The following is a 20,112-nucleotide window of genomic DNA, read 5'->3' on the forward strand; positions in this document are numbered from 1 at the left end:
CAGTTATATTTTCTTTAATATAGTACCCTCATGAAAATATAGTGCCCTCGTGAAAATGAGGGTACTATATGCTACATTATTTGTTACGACTAGTCTTTCTAAATTTTTTATGCTTTTACGTTCATTGTAGTTAACTGCTGTTTTTACGATTGGATGTATCTTATGATTGGATTTTATAAAATGCCAGTACGCCAACATAAACAAGTTATTAGAGGTTCACTAAAATATGTTAGGGTATAATGAATATCTTCTTTGTCCTTTATAAATAGACAACTATATAAACGTTAGCGAGGGTCAAAGTCGACCATAATGCTTGAAGTTGTGACCGGAAGCGGCCTTCGTGCTGCCGCGCAGCCTCACAGCGGTGCTGCTGACTGGAAACAGGATGCTGTCAGGCCGAAGAGACGCTCTGACCTAACGGAGAGAAACCGCAGCATCATCCTTTGTTTTCTGGAGCTGGATATCCAGGTAAGGACAACTAACTAGCTTAGTTGTGATGCTAACCTGTCTGCATTTCATAGCTGCAATGGCTGAAACGGCACTGACACTTCTGATGAAACGCAGAACCTGTCATTTTTCTTCATTAGCAGTCTTGTCGTAACTAAGGCTATTGTTCGGGATAATGCGATCCAGACAGGCGCTGAAGTCAAATCATATAACGTAACACTTATCCGTTGTACTGACGAAGCCGTATGAGAGGTGCTGGTGTGATTTCGTGTGAGGTTTGGGTGGTGGTGCAGAGCTAGCTTCCAGCGCAGGAGCACACAGGCATTCCGAGGTGTAACATCCATGGCTGTGCTGCTGTGACGGGGGGGTCGCATTGCATTGCATTGCATTGCATTGCACCGCACCACCCCCACCAGCAGCAGCAGTAGCAACGCGGGGACGCGGGCGCATGCAGGTGTAGTTGGTGTTGTCGCTTGTAAACAGCTCGTGACACATGGCATCACAGATAGGGACACCTCTGAAATGCTCTGGGGACGTTTGTCTTCCTCCTCCATGTCACAGTGGCTTTACATATATCTGCAGTATATGATGCTTATGCTAGCTTTGAGGGAAGAAAACATTGTTTGTTGGTATGCGCACACTCACTTCTCTCTCCCTCTCTCTCTTTCTTGCTCGCGCACACACACACACACACACACACACACACACACACACACACGCACGCACACACGTCTGCCTTTTCACTTACTTGTAGGCAGTTGCTTGTACCTGACCACTTTGTGCTTGTTCCACCGTTTAACCATAAGGAACACTGTCCACTTTCACTCTGTCTTTAGCAGTATGTGGTTCTTTGGCTAGCTGCAGTTACACGGGAAATTCCACCTGTTAGCTGTAATGTGGTGAAGGGCTTTCTAATTGACAACAGTGTGGAGCAGAGTCTGTTTGAATCACCAGTGTAATCAATGTAACCCAGGGATCATGCTGACAGTAGATGGCCCTAAGCTTTAAGCACTTGTTCTTAACTTCAGCCAAACAGACAGTGTTACATCTATGTCAGCTTTTGGGAGCATGGTGTAAATAAACCTTTATACATTTAGTGCTTCATGTCCACTTTAATGAAAGGAAACAGGGAGAAAAGGCTGCTGTGGCAACAAGTCGCTGTCAATATCATTCCAGTTCAACGGGGTAGAAAAGTGCTATATAGGAACCAGTCCATTGACAATTTTTTAGTGTTGAATCAAAATTTACAATGTGTGCTTCATCATCAGTAAGTATGGAGGAGGTCAGGAAAGTGAGTGGCAAACACGTTAGAGGTTCTGCCATGGTTTAGGGTTGTATTTAATCCAGTAGTGTTAAAATTCATGGATTTACGAAAACTGAAAAGTACCATCAGATTTTAGCTACCATCTGATAGCATCTGAAAACTGATTTGTTACAACTTCATTCTTCAGCCTGACAATGATCCCAAACATGCTGCCACTGCGGTAAAAGCATTCATGGATTTAAAAACAAAATCAAACACAAGAAACTCAGTGGAACATCACCAGTCATGGTATCATTATTAGTAATACAAAGTATTAGCTTTCAAGCTTGTTAACATTGTGCAGACTCTGTTATACAGCATATATAGAATAGAATAGAATAAAATAATCATTTAATCGCCCCCACAAGGGGAAATTTGGTTGTAACAGCAGCAGAAGAAAAGCACTTGTACAAACAGAACAGAAACACACAGTTTTTACAGAAAAAAAATATTTACATCATGGAATTGATTCAGTAAGTCACTGTTACCCATTTTCCTAGATAAATATAAAGAAATGAGGAGGGGCTGAAGAGGTTTGAACAGAAATGAAATCACTACTTTTACAATGTATGCTCTAGTACATGTGCTCAGCTTAAAAATCACAGCCAACAGTACAACAGTGCTTTTTACATTATTTGTAAGTTTACATTAAGTTCATTAAGCTTGTCACATAGAGCAGCAGCTCTTTGTAGAGCCTAGAAAACGCTGCTGGCCCACCGTCTGCTCTCTGGGCATAAGTCCTGCAGCTTATAGTCATTTAGGGCAGCAAATAAGCCCTGATCAGTTGCTTGGAGAACATAGTTTTGTGTGAAACTGTACACAGAATACAGTTTAGTATATAAGATATAGACCAAAAATAATGTCTCTGTATTTTAAGGCTGAATAGTAATTCATAGTACAGTGTTTCCCACACAGACATTACTGGGCAGGAACCCCAGGTATGCTTTATGATTTAATTTTTCAGCCTTCTGAGAAAACGGCACCATCAGTTTCCTTTTAGGCCAAATTTTTAAGCTCATGCATTGCTAAGCTGTAGTTCAGTGAGGCTAAAGAAAGTTCCTGCTAACTGCAGATCATGATGTTGAAGATTGAGTTTTTGTTTAAAAAAAGTCCTTCAGATTAGACAAAGTTTAATCTGTGAAAATCCCAAGGCTCTTTAATCGCCAGCACTTTTCTGGTCTTAGTAACCAAAGTGTGAAAACTGCAGGGGTCAGCAATAACCAGCATGAGTGTGCATCACAGAACTTTTCGTGTTTTGAAGGTTCAAAGTATCTTTACATGAAATGTGAAACACTTTACTTTCAAAATGTCTGAATGTGAAGGACATGTCTCACCTCTGTGCCTGTAAGGACTGCCAGTTCTTCAGTCGTGTACTTTATTAATACCAGATGAAATTACAGTGGTGTGAAAAAGTGTTTGCAACCTTCCTGAATTCCTATTTTTTTGTATGTTTGTCTAATATAAGTTCCATGTTTTCACCATTTGTGGATAAATGGCTCTTACTGTGTTTGGCTGAAGTCACACAGTTTTAGCCTTAATAACCTTTTCAGACTCAGAGACCTGAGGTTTGTTTCTCATTTGTTCCTGAATTTTCTTGGATCGTCTGGCTTTTGAGAATCTTTTGCTCTACTTCACTTTGCCAGGCATTCTTGATCGAGAACAGGTGTGGCAGTAATCAGCAGCAGCAATGGCCTTTATACATCTAGTGTTTCATGTCCACTTCAAGAATGGCTTCTTGACAGCCACACTTCCACTGAGTCCATTTCTGATGAGGCTTCAGTGAACACTGTGGTGCAGCTGAAGTACATCTTCATGTCATCTGTTGCTGGGTATTTTAGTCAGGACCACCATAGCCAATAGAAAAGGCTGACGTTTTCCATCTGCACCTTCACGCCTTTCCATGTGTATGTACATAGAAAACCAGTGAAAGGGAGAGCAACTATACTAAAGCAGCTATACCAGACAAGTGTTTTCATACACAGAAGGCTTAAGGTAGCAGTGAAACCACTGGACAACTATTCCAGGAAAACCTTCTGCCCTTTCGTGTGAATGGGAAACCTTGAGGGAGGCCAAGCAGCAGAAGACATGGCCACAGGGAAGCCACTAACTCCTTTGTATATCCCCAACCAGGAGGTCTGAGTCAGAAGTGAAAAATGTTGAATTTGACCAGCGGTTATTGAATCAAATTCTGGCTTACTCACAGAGTCTAGTTTTTTTTCTTTTCTCAATGAGCTAAAGTCTGCCTAAAAAAGCAAAAACATCTGTGAAGTGTGTTTGCGTGAAGACGATGCTATTTCCACTTTAAAAGTCAACATCAACATGACTGAAGCTGGTTTTACAGTGCTGTCATTAACAGTACTGCACCAGTATTAAGTTAGTTTTCTCACTGTGTGGTCAGCAGTTAACAAGTAGTGTAACTTCCACTCTTCATTCAGATCAATGCTACATTGAGCCAGCATCAAAGAAGCAAGAAGAAAGCTGGAAGAGCCCTTTATAAAACCTGACCTTTGCTTTGGTAACACTGCAGGGCTCTCACCTTGTTCTCCCTCTTCATTCTGTGCAAACTTAAGTGATGCAATAACCTTTTACATTTGTCTGGGCAGTCAGTTGCACAGTCTTTCCTTTGTTGTACAAACAAGCCTAGAGTTTAGTGCTTCCAGCTTGGACTGAGATATAGTTTGAGGAAGTTTTACCTGACAGCCACAGGTATCCTTCCTCATAGTGCACAGCTTCTGTCTGTTGCCTTTATGAATTCTGCTGTGAATGATTTAGTCAGGCTGTTCCTCTGCTCTGGCTGGAGCTTTAGATTGCAGTTACCAGGAACAGCTGACAGAGATTTAATCAAATGCATGAGATGATGGGTTCCCAGGTATCTGTGATAAAACAAGTGAAGTTATAGACATCATGTATTAGCAGTTATTGAAAAGTGTTTTCTTTTTTCCAAAGACAGTGCTGCTTCTTCTTCTTCTTCTTTTTCTTTAGAATCAGTTCAGACAATCAGGCTACACCTACTGCAGCAATGACTTGACCCCTTTAGAAGGAGCACATTCAAATGATGAAGGTAAATGAAGCAAACTGCAGCGACCGCAGTGAAGGCAGGGCTAACTCAGGATGTGACACTACCCAATACTGGAGCGTGCATCGCTTTGCTAAGGGAGGTTTCCAATAAAGTTTACTGTACAACCAGATCCGCTATCAGTGGTGACATACAGAGAGCTGTGCAGAGTAACTGTGAAACAGCACTGACTCTGAATTTGTACTCACACATGTAAATGATCACCAGTGTCCAGTATTTTTACATTTCCAGTGACACCCTGCTGCACTCTCAGATTAAATAATAAAAGCAGAGTGTGTGCTACATTGAGCCTCTCCTCCTTTACAGCTCGGCGTCTGTCTGCATTGTGTGTGTTCTGCAGTTTGAACTGAATATTATCAAGGTGTCTGACAGTGAATGAAGAGCTAATCATGGTCTCTGGAAAAGTTCTTTTGCTTTGCACTGGCACATTTTTGGCAGCACGGTCGTGAGTACTGTTGCCTCAAAGCAAGAAGGTCCTAGGTTCAATTCCACCATCAGGCCGGGGTCTTTCTGTGTGGAGTTTGCATGTTCTCCCCGGGTTTGCGTGGGTTCTTCCTCCCACAGTCCAAAGACATGCAGTTAGTGTGGTTAGGTTAATTGGAAACTCTAAATTGGCCATAGGTGTGAGTGCGAATGGTTGTCTGTGTCTGTGTGTTAGCCCTGCAACAGACTGGCGACCTGTCCAGGGTGGACCCTGCCTCTCGCCCTAAGACAGCTGGGATAGACTCCAGCCCCCCCGCGACCCTGAAAGGGATAAGCGGCAGAGAATGGATGGATGAAGGATTTTTGTTAGACAAAAGTTGTTTGTTGATGTCGTAGATGATTCTGTTTGACTTTGAGTGGGTTTATGAGTAAATACTACAGACAGTGACTTTGTTGCTGACCTACAAGCATCGCATTTGGGGGTAAAGACAGCAAATCTCATGAACAGACCATAACAGGAAATGGAATATCTTCTATTAACAAACTTATTTGTGGATAGCCTGCGTGTTGTGCTCTCAAGCAGTAGTTCTCCAGCTTTCTGAGCCTCTGTCAAAGTTCTTCTTTGGACATCGGCTACTTTTACTCATTTTCTGTCTGGTCCTTGTACCTGAGATTTTCAGAGTATTGTTTCTTTTTATTTGCTTGTTCACACAGTATGAGGTAGAAAGGAGGGAGGCATTGTACCAACTTCTCCACAACGATGTAGATATCAGCTGGCTTATTATGAAAAATGTGTCAGGTTTTTGAAATAAATGTAATCCTTCACAAACGCTTCATCAAAAAAACTGCAAAATTTAAGAACATTTTTGTTGACATCTGGTTATTTGTACATAATGGCTGTACTCACTATTTAATCTGAACAAGCCCCTAAAATAAAGTCGGAGATCACTGTCAGCCTCTCTCTTATGATGTAACTGCAGCTCAGCCCATGCAGCAATGTATGAATGACTAACTTCGTATTGTGGATGGATTATCTCAGTTGTAAGTTTGGTCTGTTTACAGGGTTCTGCTCTGTGATTGCATTTGTCCCTAACCGTCAGGAACTTTTATCGGGTGGAAAAAAGTTAGCGTTCATCCTCCAGCTTCACTGTGTTTATATTATGCTAACCATAGCTGTGTAGCTAGCCACCACGTAGCACATCATTATATACCAGCTAGTCCAACTTCAGTAACCCTAGAAACGTCACTGAAGTGATAGCAGAGCTGTACATTTTAATTTCTCTGGCTGAGAAATCTCTCAGCCAGAACATGGTATATCATGTTAAGGTGGAAACTAGCGAGTTAACTTCCTGCTAACTTCTGTTTTCATGGATGCCTGGATGTTAAATTTAATTGTTACACCTGGTAAAGCAGCATCCCTGATCATTTTATTACAGATGAAAGAATTTAGACAGTTTTTAACTCTCAGTAAACCCACAGTGTTCGTTTGACTTTGGGACCTGAAGCGGAGTTTGGACCCAGAATCCGGTCTGTAAGTCTGACGTCATTGACTTACAGACAGGATAAGGTAAAGAAGACATTTCAGCATCTGCAGGTATATTTTCTAGAAATGGAAGCAAGATGAACATAGCAGTGTAAAGGCAGTATCCAATGAAACTAAAGGTTATATTCAGCATTTGTACAGAGGAAAAATAAGGGTTTTTTACATGTTTTAGGCCACCAAAAAAAGTACACAGAAACATTTGAAATAACAGTTGAACAGCATAACAAGCACCATCTGACAAGTTAATACACTCTCTCGGTGCCCACATATTCTTAGGTTATGTATGTCTTAGCATTGTTGACAAGTGCAACATGAGAGCTGTCTCAAGTACTTTTATTAAAACAGATCAAAATGAAGTGCAAAAAAGTTTAGTGCAACCATTTAGTCACCACAAGTTATAATCTGTCACAGAATGTGAACAAATATCAAACAATCACCAGGCACCACAATTCTTTTTGTAAAAGCGCGGGCGTTGCTCTCCTTTTTACTGCTTATTCCGTATAAGGAGGTAGCTTTGTCATGCTCAGTGCGTCCAGTGTTCAGTGTTGGATGGTTTTTCAGCTAATGTTATGTCGAGATGGCGGTGCAGGAGATGAACCCTCTTGTTTGTAGTATTCCCAGAGTATTTTTTTTTCATAAAGTATTTGGAATAGGTTTTCTTAACCACTGCCTTGGTATGCTGAAAAAAAGCAGTAGGATAGAGAAAATGTGTTTAGTTATAATCATGGAGATGGTTTTAATACTTTTTAAAAAGGCGTTACAACCAGCCCCACTGTCAGCTGTTGTTTAACTAGCCATTGCACCATAGCAGCCTGAAATTAGAATCAGTTAAATGTGTCACATTTTACTGCAGACACTACTCTTTGAGATTCTACAGCAAAATATTTTTAATGTTTATTCACACCGTGTATGTGAATAATAATAATAATAATGATAATAATGATAAAAGTGATGATGTAACAACTGCTCCTTTGTCACAACCATCCCCGATCTCATGATATGATACAAACCAGCACAGTACCTGTAACACCTACAGCGTGCTCTAATCGCTCTAATAGGATATTATGGTCAACAGTATCGAACGCTGCACTAAGGTCTAGCAGGACAAACACAGAGATGAGTCCACTGTCAGAGGCCATAAGAAGATCATTTGTAACCTTCACTAAAGCTGTTTCTGTGCTGTGATGAGCTCTGAAACCTGACTGAAACTCTTCAAATAAGCCATTCCTCTGCAGATGATCTGTTAGCCGTTTGACAACTACTCTTTCAAGGATGTTTGATATGAAAGGAAGGTTGGAGATTGGCCTATAATTAGCTAAGACAGCTGGGTCTAGAGATGGCTTTTTAAGTAGGTTTAACTACAGCCAGCTTGAAGGCCTGTGGTACGTAGCCGATTATTATAATAATCTTGGTTAGATCCACTGCCTTGTTCCATCTAGTTTTTAAAACACCTGATGGCTTAGCACTTAGCTTCACAGTGAGACATCAGAATATCACATAGCCATGTCTGACCTTTATATATGTCTGATAATTCAGATATACTCTTGATTTATTATAATGGTAAATGGGGTTATCATGATATTAGAATTTAAAACTTAATATGATACCCAGGAAAATACAAAATGCAAGGTTTTTATATAAAGAGTGAGTTAATAGTTGAGTAAAAGGGTGGGGGGGTGGTATGTGTAGTTTTTTTCCTTATGTCTCTTTATGTACAGTGTAGCACGTGAAAGAATGGGGAAAACGCACACACACGCTTTCATATCTTCGTGAGGACATGGCATTGACATAATGCTTTCCCTAGCTGCCAACCCTGCCCCTAACCATCAAAAATGAATGCCTAATCCTAACCCTAACCCTAACCCGTACGCAGAGATTTGGATTCCTGTAATCAATTACTCGCCTGGTCTCCCCCTGATGGAACGGAGCACTCTGCAAATGTTGAATGCCCACCTGATCAGGAACCAGCCATTTATCCCAGCACTCAGGAACTCAGCGTTCCACACGGAGTCGGATAATGTGCATTGGACCAGGGAAACGGCTAGAGCCATGTTCCGGCATTGGGTCGCCTATTTAAACTTGGAAGCCCCGTAAGCCTTCCAGAGGAGGGGCATAGTGGGGTTAGACCCCAGTTGGTTAACAATGTGATGGTGTTGGCCAACAATTTCAACCTCACTAGCTCACAGGCGGACCTACTGAACCGCGGGTTGACCTTCATTCCCACGCTTGGCGTGAACAAAAAGCAAAAGGTACAACTTCTATTGGATATTCAAAATTATCACAGGCGGCTAAAATTGGCAGCATATTTTCGAAGGAGAAGATATCGAGACCCACCTCGGTTCACACCAACATCATATTGGGTACCACCCTTACACAAATTGCCCCCAGAAGTTATTTTCCTACTCAAACAAGATTTAAAACAATTCAATACACATTTCAAATCACAACAAGAAAAAACAAATTTATCACAAGCTGAACAACAAGCACTAAGGGAATTGGCAACATACAAACATATAGTCATCAAGCCGGCAGATAAAGGCAGTGCAGTCGTTATTTTAGACAGGGAGCAATACATATTTGAAGCGAATCAACAGTTGGAGGACAAAACATATTACAAAAGATTACAATGACCAATTTATTTACAGACAGTCCCAAAAGTATATGACATTGTGGAAGATTTACATAAAAACAAATTCATCAATTGGAAACAAAAACAATATTTAAAAGGGGAACTAGAACCCCGACCCAGGAGGTTTTACATGCTCCCAAAGATCCACAAGAATCCAGAACAATGGACAGTTCCATTCAGGATACCTCCCGGACGACCGATCGTCTCAGACTGTGGTAGCGAAACCTATCAAACGGCAGAATACATAGATTATTTTCTGAATCCTCTTTCGGTTAAACACCCATCATACATGAAGGATACTTACCATTTCATTGGCATGATTAAAAATTTAAAAGTTCCACGCAATTCATTATTCTTCACGATCGACATAGACAGTCTTTACACTAATATTGACACAAAAGCTGGATTGACAGCAGTTAAAAACATATTTCAGAAGTATCCCCAACAAGACAGACCGGATCGGCAATTATTAGCCCTATTGGAAATTAATTTAACTAGAAATGATTTTGAATTTAATAATCAATTTTTTCTCCAAATCAAAGGGGTGGCAATGGGCAAAAAGTTTGCCCCTGCCTACGCCAACATTTTTATGGCGGAGTGGGAGGAAGCTGCTCTAGGAAAGTGTCCCAAAAAACCCTTCCTTTATGTAAGATATCTGGATGACATATTTGGGATCTGGACCCACTCACAGGAAGAATTTGCGGAATTCATCCAGATATTAGACACTCACGATCCCTCCATCAGACTAAAACACAAGTTGGATCATCATTCCATTGATTTCTTAGACACCACCGTCTACAAAGGGGAATCGTTTCCACGAGATCAAAATTTAGACATCAAAGTCTTTTTCAAAGAAACGGACACACATTCACTGCTGTTCAAGACCAGCTTCCACCCCACTCACACTTACAAGGGACTAATTAAGTCACAATTGATTAGATTTCAACGAATCTGCACACAAGACTCTGATTTCATGGGGGCAGTAAAAACACTGTAAAAACAACGATTGGGAATAATACTTTCTGAAGGGATTTGGATAACAGAATTTAAAAAAAAAAAAAAACCACTGCTTGATTGTAGATTTTCATTTTTCTTTTTATGATTTTCTGTTATCGTTTATGTTGTTTAAATGTTTATTTTAATGGTTTCACCTTGTCCTTTAGTCACAGTGTAACAATGTTAGAGACAGTGTTTTACTTTGCAGTTATTTTTGTGTGTATCCATGGAAATAAATCCTCCATGAGCTATCTGTCACATGGTCTCCATGTTGCAGAGACTATGTATGTGCATGAGGCGCACTACCTGTCAAATGTGTGAGCTGATTTTACCTAGGAAGTAGGATCCACACACAGCCTCACTCTCTTTGTCTCTCACACACACACACACACACACACACACACACACACTTGCAGTTGAAGAATACACTAACTTAGCTTCCTTTTTGTACTTGCTGGACTCTTTCAGGTAATTTAAGATTAGAATCTGATGGGTCACATCAGGGCGTCTGGGTGAAAATGAATGCAGGGATGTGTGGGCATCAGGCAGATGAAGTGGGGGAGGGGCTTTTACATGTCTACTCCAATCAGATTAGAGATGTTAAACCTTTCTGCTTTGCCATCCTTGGAAAACACAGCAAGCACTGTCATCAGTCTGTGCTTCAGTTCAGACTGCAATTCATGAATGGATGCTGCAAGTATTCCCTGGTTCAGGGCAACAACAAGTACCACTCCTAGGGATGGTAATGGAGAACTGGTTCTCTACAAGAACGAGTAGTTCAATTTAAGGTTGGGCGACTGGACGAATATATTGACGATAGGCTGAGCCTTCTGCTGATTGTTTTTACAAGACTGATTTATTTATTTGCCCATGAGTAAGTTTGCTAATAATGTTGGTTGAAGCTAAGAGAAGCAGTCAACCGTAAAAATAATAGTGCTGTTTTAACGGCACCCTCTTCCAGCTGCGAACAAATGTAGCACTTCATTTACTCAGACTCATAACAGAAAGAAAGAAAGAAAGGCAGTAACCTCTGTTCAGAAAACATTTTATTAAAAAAAACAAAACACAATGGTGGGGAGGGAAACAAAGAAGAAATGGCTTTTTTCCACTATAACTGTGTTTACAGGCCGTTCCAGTGTTTATGTGTTTTACACACTCGACCAAACAACAAATACAAAATTAAACACAAAGTAAGTTAAAAATAAAAATGTCTCTGCCAGCGAACATAAAAAAAATCTCTGACGTAAAGTTAAGTCTTGAGCTCTTCTCTGACCAAGGGCTCAGAGAAGAGCTCGAGAAAATGTGGAGGGTGAAGGTAACGGTGGTCCCCGTGGTAATCGGAGCACTAGGTGCGGTGACTCCCAAGCTAGGCGAGTGGCTCCAGCAGATCATGGGAACAACATCGGAGATCTCTGTCCAGAAGAGCGCAGTCCTGGGAACAGCTAAGATACTGCGCAGGACCCTCAAGCTCCCAGGCCTCTGATAGAGGACCCGAGCTTGAAGGATAGACCGCCTGCAGGGGCGAGTGGGGAATTTTTTTTTTTTTTTAATATATATATTCTCATTCAGCAGTCAGTGTACAAGTTATTGAGCCTTGCATTGGCCTCTATGTTTATATAGTGACCATTGCAGGGAGAATTCCTCCGCATAGTGGAGGTGGAGCATCCCTACACTGACTCCTTTACTGAAATCTGACATGCATGTGTTCATCACGGTGTGTTAGTGCCATTCATTTGGTGAGTTAATAACATTACACAACAGCTTTTTTCAGCAGTGTCTGCAGTACTGTGAGGGAACTGAGGCTGCAGAGTTCATCTGTGTTTTCAGTTAGAGGCCCGTCACAGTATCTCTATAGGACCCACAGTATCTTAGCACATGTGTGCAGGAGATTCGAAATGTACTGTTTACCCTTTATCTACCTTATACCTTTATCTAATAAACTTAAACTAGTGCTAACACTCTGGTGAATATTGTGAGGATTGTTTTGTTCCAGCTGATGTCTATATTTCAGAGGAAGCTATACAGATTATCACTATTTATCTTTTTTAGAGGAATCTTAGGAAAACCATAATCAGTGCAGTTTTTTTGTTTGCTTGGTACTTATTACAGATCAAGGGATTTTTTTGTGTCCAAATTACAGTCCCTAGGGTTTCTCTGTGTGTGTTTCAATGTGTATGTGTAGCAACTAGATTGAGGCCATCAAAACCACAGAGTTCACAAGGCTGTCAGTTTATTTGTGGCACAAACCCTGCCTGAATTAACATGTGCTGCTTTGATTTGGCTCTTAGCACTCTAATGTCTCTGATCCCAGTCAGTCTGTATGTGCAGAATAGAATAGAAATATCCTTTATAAGTGACCAGCATGGAGCAAAAATAACGAATAAGAGACTGTACGGTCTCTTAAGTGAAATTTAAAACATAAGAAAAAAAAATACTGCGCTCTGTAGTCCGGGATTTACGGTACTTGGATTCAAAGAAATGTGCAATGAAGTAAGGTAATTGTTTTTAAAAAGAATCTACGAAATGTGCTGTATATTTGTGCTTAAAAAACCCAGACTTTTTACAATGGAAAAACTGTGTAAGTAACAGCAGTGATGGCTATAAAGTCTAACAGCTGCTGGGAGAAAGGACCTGCAGCAACGTTCCTGTGTACACCTAGGATGCAGGAGTCTGTTACTGAAGTAGCTCTCCAGTTCTGCAGCAGCTTCATGCACTCATGTGAGGGGCATCCTAGGACAGAGCTGGCCTTCTTGATTAGCTTATCCAGCTACTTCCTCTCAGCTGTAGATATGCTGCTGTTCCAACACACAACACCACAGAAGATAGCTGACGCTACCACAGAGTCAGAAAAGGTCTTCAGCAGCGCCCCTTGCACTCCAAAAGATCTCAGTCTCCTCAGGTAGAGTCTGCTCTGACTCTTTCTGTAAAGTGTGCATATATGTTTGCAAGTGTGGCAAAACACGGTCTTGTGAACGCTGTGGTGACTGTGGGTGAATAGTGGGCTTCTTCAGCCTTCTATTGCCACTCTTTGGGGTTGCTTTCTGTAGGTTTCTTGAAGTTTTCTTCAAGAACCTTGTTACATTTGCCTGAAAATTATAGTTTGCTCAAAGAGATGGTGCCAATTTTTGCCTAACTCGGGCAACAATTTGTACAGTAATTGTGTGCTTCATAATTCGCCAAGTCATCAAATGTGTGAAAACTGTGTGGAATTTAGCAGACTTATGGTAAGTCTGCTAAATTAAATGTTGGAGAATATTAATCTTTTATACAGTTCCACAATTTGTTGGCCAGCAACACAGTTTTGTCATGTTGCCTCTGTCCACCACCACAGTGGATTTTAAAGTGCAGACTTTAAGCTTTAATTTAAGATGTTCAACAAAAGATTTGGCTTAACTGTTTATAAATTGCAGCCATTTTTTTCACGGTCCCCCATATTTGGAGCTTCAATGGGACTTAGACAGTTGAGTGGCAAGCATGTTCTGTCCCCTTTGTTATTATCTGAAGTTGAAGAGATATTGGTGCAAATGAGCAAAGCACTCATTGGGCTGAAACAAAAACTGTTAGAGAGAGAGAGCAAAAAATTTGTTAGATTTTACAAAAGAATGGATGAACTGTTGGCCAATGGCTTGGCCATTCTTCCATGGCCAAGCCACTCAGCTGATTTCAACCCAACAGAGCAGCTTCAGCTACTGAGGACAAAACTGAAGACGAAGACCCACAAATGGGCAGCAACTGAAGATGGCTGCAGTAAAAGTGTGACAGAACATCTCGAGGACAGCAGCATTTGGTGATGTCCATGAGTTTAAGACTTCGGGCAGTCAATTTTCATCTAAGTATGGAAAACAATCTTTATATTTGAAATGATCCTAGTTTGTCCAAATAGTTATCAGCCTCTAACAAGTGGAGAAAATCACTGAAAGACCTAAAAGATTAACCTAACATTTTTGTAAAACCCCTTGAATTAGGCTGCTCATATTGTTTATTTGATTTCCAGTCCACCGTGGTGGCGTTCAGAGGCGAAACTACAAAAGCTGGATTTGTGCCGCCTGACCTTTACCCTTCCAGTGCCCCTGGTTTGGGCCCTTCTTGTGGGAATGAGTATCTAAATAGTCTGAAGTTTCAGTATGACATTTAAACAATTTTTGTACTGTGGTTACATTTCCAGAAGAAACAAATGATTCTGATTTGTTTTTCATGTAGTGTAGCCTATATATTCTCCTTCCAGCCTCTCTCTCTATTATTAAAAGACGATGTTGCTGCACGTTGCCTCGACAGAGATCATAGTTATATGAAAATGTAAGAATGCTACCGCACACATACTCACGCTCTTCCTGGAAGAGCTGTAATAGGATTAGAGAGAACTGGAAGTGCAACTGGAACAGAGACAGAGAAACGGGGAGGTGACAGAGTGGGTCATCCACAGTGGAGCATATAGTAAGACATGTTATGTTTAGGCTCCAGTCTGGGTACACGCACACACACACACACGCGCACACACACACACACACACACACACACACACACACACACACACACACACACACACACACACTACAACCTCAGTTCCAGCAAAGTTGGGTTTCTGTGTAAATGTAAATAAAAACAGAATGTAATGATTTGCAAATCAAATAAATCTTTATTTTATTTTATTTTATCAAATCTTCACTGAGAAAATATACAATTGCAAACAGGATGTTTTGAATTTGGCAGCAACATGTGCCAAAAAAAGTTGGGAGGGGGCAGCAAAAGGCTGGAAAAGTAAGTGGCAGAGTTTTATTTTGTATTTTATATGTAATTAGCCTAACAGATGACAGGTCAGTAACAGGACTGGCTAAAGGGGAAAAAAGAAAAAGAAAAAAGAACCTCTTAGAGCAAAAAAGTGCGTCTCCAAAACTGTGGAACAATTTCAGTGGAATGCAAATAGTTGCAAATACTGTGAATATCTCATCCTCCAAAGTCATATGTTCAGAAGATTCAGAGAATCTGGAGAAATCTGTGTGTGTGGGAGAAGGCTGAAAATCAACAGCCTTCTCCCATTGTAGATTCCAATGGTCTTCAAGCCCTCAGGCAGTATTGCATTCAACACAGACACGATTCTGTGACTAAATCAGTACATGGGCTCAGGAACAGACAGAAATCACTGACTATGAACACAGAAGCCATTTGTGGGTCCAGAAACAGTGCCATTATCTCTGGACCAAAGCCGGACCTCCAGACCAAAATGGATCGAAGCAAAGTGGAAAACTGAAGAAATTTAAATTAGGAATGGGAAAACATGGACACGACGTCCTCTAGACTAAAGAGGAGAAGGACCATCCAGCTTGCTTTCAGTGCTCACTTCAAGAACACCTGTATCTTTGGTGGTGTGGGGGTGCATTAGTGCCTCTGGAGTTGGCAGTTTTAGAGCAGCATATACTCCCACCCAGATAGCATGTGTTTCAGGGAGCACCTTGCTGAGCTGGCCTGTCTGCAGTGCAGACCTTTAACCACCTGAGAACATTTGGAGCATCATAAAGTGAAAAATGTGACAAAGATAAAGGACTACTGAGCAGCTAGAATCCTCTCAGACAAGAATGGGACAACATTCCTCTCCCAGAAGTCCAGCAGCTGCTCTCCTCGGTTCCCACAAGTTTGTGGACTGATTTTAAAGAAAAGGAGACGCTGCAGAGTGGGAAGCATGACCCCGCCCAGACTTTCTGAGATGTGCTGCTGCCATCAAATTCAAGTATTACATATTTTTCTTAAAATGATTTGTTTTCTCAGTTTAAACATTTGATATGTTTCCTATGTTGAATAGATTGAAAGAATTTGAATTTGAAAGATTTGTAAATCATTGCATTCAGTTTTATTCAGATTTTACACAGCATTCAAACCTTTTTGGAATTGGAGTTGGCTTACCTCTGTTTTCTCTCCTTTCTGTTGTGTGTCCTGGTCCACTTTTCCCCATCAGCTCACATCACTGTGTGCTTTGCTAATTTGAGCCTCTTTTCCTTTTCCTCCCACACACTCAGCAGGCACTGAGGTGGACAGGCTGCCACAGAGCAGGAGCCCACAGCATTCTTCTTCACATGTGACAGACACCGATCCTCTTTCTAATTCTACCAAATTCTATGTTCTCAACATACAGTGAAATCTTCAGGAGCATTTCCACCAGATCCAGTATTATTGGGCAAAACACTGGGTGGGGGTGGGGTTGGGCAAGCAGCTGAGATTAAACTCAAAACACAACTTGGATTTAAGAATTTTAACAGATTTGTTGCTAGTTTGCTAACTAATTTTACAGTACTCTGTTTTCCTTTTGGTCAGCTTCAGTAACATAGATGAGGAAAAAATTTTTTGTAGAAAACAGACTCTGTGGCATGTTGTGGAGGGGAGCATTTAAAGTCCAAGAGCTGATGAATTAATCATAAAATAAATTGTTGACGTGTTCACATCATTCACAGCATCATCATCATCACTGCTTTTGTGTTATAAGTCTTTAAAAAAAAAAACAATAAAAAAAATGGGGTTGTTATTGTTATAAGTTTTATTCACTTTATATTGTAAGACAAAAACTCTATAATAAAGAGAAAACCCAACCATCAGATGACCCCCTATGAGCAAGCACTTGGCGACTGTGGGAAGGAAAAACTCCCTTTTAACAGGAAGAAACCTCCAGCAAAACCAAGGGAGGGGCAATTATCTGCCGTGACCAGTTTGGGGTAAGGAGAGGGAGACCGGACAAAGCTGTTGAAGAGAGCCAGATATTAATAATAACCAATGATTAAATGCAGAGCGGTGTATAAACACATAGTGAGTGAAAAAGAAACAGCATCATGGGAAGCTCCCAGCAGGCTTAGACCTGTTGAAGTTCATGGTCAGCTAATGCAGCCTTAACTATAAGCTTTATGAAAATGAAACATTGTAACAAAGCTTTTAATAAAACTTTGACACAATTTGTAGTTTTATTACTAGTAGCTGGTTCCACAGTAGGGTCCTGATGGCTGAAGGTTCTGCCTCCCATTCTACCATAAGTACTTTAGTTAACCCACGACTTTCACTGCAACAGTTCAAACTTCTGTGGGTCAAGGTCACTTTAGTAATGGTAATGAATTTGCTGGGGGGGGGGGTTTTCTGGGCAAAATCTCTTTATGTCAAAGTGCTAAGATTATTTTGTTTTGTGCTCTCAGCTGGTGCTGATTACAAAGCCAGCCTGTTACTGGGACAACCTTTTTATTTCTCTGTGTGTATATCCATCGCTTTCGAGTAGCCTTAGTATCTTTGGGTGGATAGTATGTGCATCAAAAGTTCAGCGGTTTAATCCCCTGTTCCTCCAGCCTGTGTATCAACGTGTCTTTGAGTAAGAACCTAAACCCCAAATTGCCCCTCATGCATTGCATGCAGTGCAGCATGGTTATATATTAATATGCTGCCCAACAGCCTACCAGAAAACCCTGCTGCTGCAGTTCACTGCAGAATTAACAATGTTTTTGACAAATGTTTTTGAGTGTTGCTGACTTTAATGGTGTGGGTGTTCTGTTGTTTTTTCTCCTTATGAATGTACAGAGGCACTACTGCTGTGTAGTTTTAGTATAGCTAGCAGGTTATTTGGTGGGACTCCAGCTCCCACTGAGTGACCATCTGGACCTCTGTGCTGGTGCATGTACGCCACATACCACTCACATACTCACCACTGTGAGTCACTGATGTAGAACCAATCAGCACAGGCCCAGATGATGTCAGCGAGTAAATGAGGTAGGCTGGGACCAGGAAGAACTAAACTAAGATGACAGCTGGAAGTCAGTACTTACAGTAAGTGTAAACTGTAACGTTTTTACACAAACACAATACCTGTGTTTCAGCTCCTTTAGCCATGTTTAATTTGTTGTAATTAACAATACAAATATGAAGTCATACTGTAAAGACTGTTTGGCCTAGTCTGACCTCATTGTGAGCTCTGGGTAGATTATCACAGATTATCACACAAAATAGAGCTGCAGCAGTGCGTCATACTAATGTATGACGCACTGCTGCAGCTCTATTTTAAAGCTAGTTTAGAAAGGGGAGGATATGTGTATTGTATTGGTATCAGCAAAGCAGTATCAGTGTCAATATCTACACCAAAAAAATCCTAACAATAACTATACCATGTCTGTCTTGAACTGTGGTCTATTTTTCTGTGCTCAGTAATTGTGACTCGTATTAGAAACGAACTCCTTTCACGTACGTGCATGGAGGCAGTGATGCGTTCCAGTCGAAGCCGAGTCGGGCTGAGGAAAAGCTGCAGTGTTCCTTTGCAGCTTTGCAGTTTTTCCTGACACTGAAGAGCCTAACAGAGATGTGATGATGTGAAGAAGAGACATTTTTTCAGTGTGTTGTCAGTCAGGCATCAGTGTTGACCTGAACTGATAGCCAACATTCAGCCAGTGGCTTCTCTACAAGTCTCTGCTTCACAGCTATGTCTCCACTAGAGCAGGGCGATATGGCCAAAAATATTTATCACGATATATATTTGAAAATTTGCGATAACGATATAACTAACGATATAATTGATGCGAGACAAAATACAAAATACAACTCCACAACTTTACTAGCGCAAAAACACATCCATTTATTTTCACTTAAACAAGCAGCTGGTTTTTTTTTTATGTGCATTAAAGCTATATAAAAATTTAACAGTGCAAATGCAAATTCCTTGCTGAAAATTTAACAAAAAGGCATTTCCAGTAGAAATGGGCTAACATATCCTGAGCATAACCATGTATAATATCCACTAAAGTTAAAGAGAGGTGCTTTGCAACATTAAACTGCAGTGTGCCAAATAAAAAAGTCAAATATGTATTTTTCGGACCATAAGGTGCACGGGATTATAAAGCAGATTAAGCGAAACAAAGCAGTCAGATAAATCAAACTTTATTCAACTCATTCTTCTTGCTTCCTCCACTTCTGTACCATTGATTCATTAATGCCTTATTCTATCACAGCTGCTCTATTCCCATGTTGTTGCAGTATATTAATGACTAACCTCGTATTGTGGATGGATTATCTCAGTTGTTCTCCTGACTGAAGTTTGGTCCGTTTACAGCATCCTGCCATGCGATTGCATTTGTCCCTAACCATCGGGAACCCTCACGTTAACTTTTATTGAGTGGAAAAAACTTAGCATTCATCCTCCAGCTTCACTGTTAATGTTATGCTAACATAGCTGTGTCGCTAGCGATCACGTAGCACATCATTATATAGCAGCTAGTCCAACTTCAGTAACCCTACAAACGTCACTGCTGTTTAGTTTTCTGTCTTCATTTATGTTGGAAGTGATAGCAGAGCTGTACGTTTGAATTTTTCAGAAATCTCTCAGTCAGAACATGCTATATCAGTCTTAGGTAACTAGCGAAACTAGCGAGCTAACTTCCGCTAACTTCCTGCTAATTTCTAACTCTGTTAAATGTAAAAAAATTCTGTTTTCATGGATGCCTGGATGTTAAACTTAATTGTTACACCTGGTAAAGCAGAAATGCTGATCATTTTATTAAAGATGAAAGAATCTAGACAGTTTTGAACTCTGTGATGCCGCAGTGTTCGTTTGACTTTGGGACCTAAAGAGGACGGAGTTTTGGACCCAGATTACTCCCAGATTTAGGGGAGTGAAGTTGCACCATTTTTACCAACCAATTCTGGTTCACCCGATCCGCTTTCCCCCTTCTCATTCTCCGTTG

At 40.8% G+C, this 20,112-nt stretch overlaps 1 protein-coding gene across 9 annotated transcripts in view; it reads left to right on the top strand.

The window, feature by feature from the left end:
* Positions 1 to 370: 370 nt before the first annotated feature.
* Positions 371 to 20,112, top strand: part of fam110b (family with sequence similarity 110 member B) — an 86,808-nt gene continuing 67,066 nt past the window's right edge. For all 9 annotated transcript variants that reach the window (XM_039602618.1, XM_039602621.1, XM_039602620.1 and 6 more), the window contains exon 1: positions 371 to 468. The gene's annotated coding sequence lies outside the window, so the exon portion shown is untranslated. The remainder of the gene's footprint in view (positions 469 to 20,112) is intronic.

The sequence above is a fragment of the Oreochromis aureus genome, linkage group 18 (genome assembly GCF_013358895.1).
Source record: "Oreochromis aureus strain Israel breed Guangdong linkage group 18, ZZ_aureus, whole genome shotgun sequence".
In the NCBI taxonomy this organism is placed as follows: domain Eukaryota; kingdom Metazoa; phylum Chordata; class Actinopteri; order Cichliformes; family Cichlidae; genus Oreochromis; species Oreochromis aureus.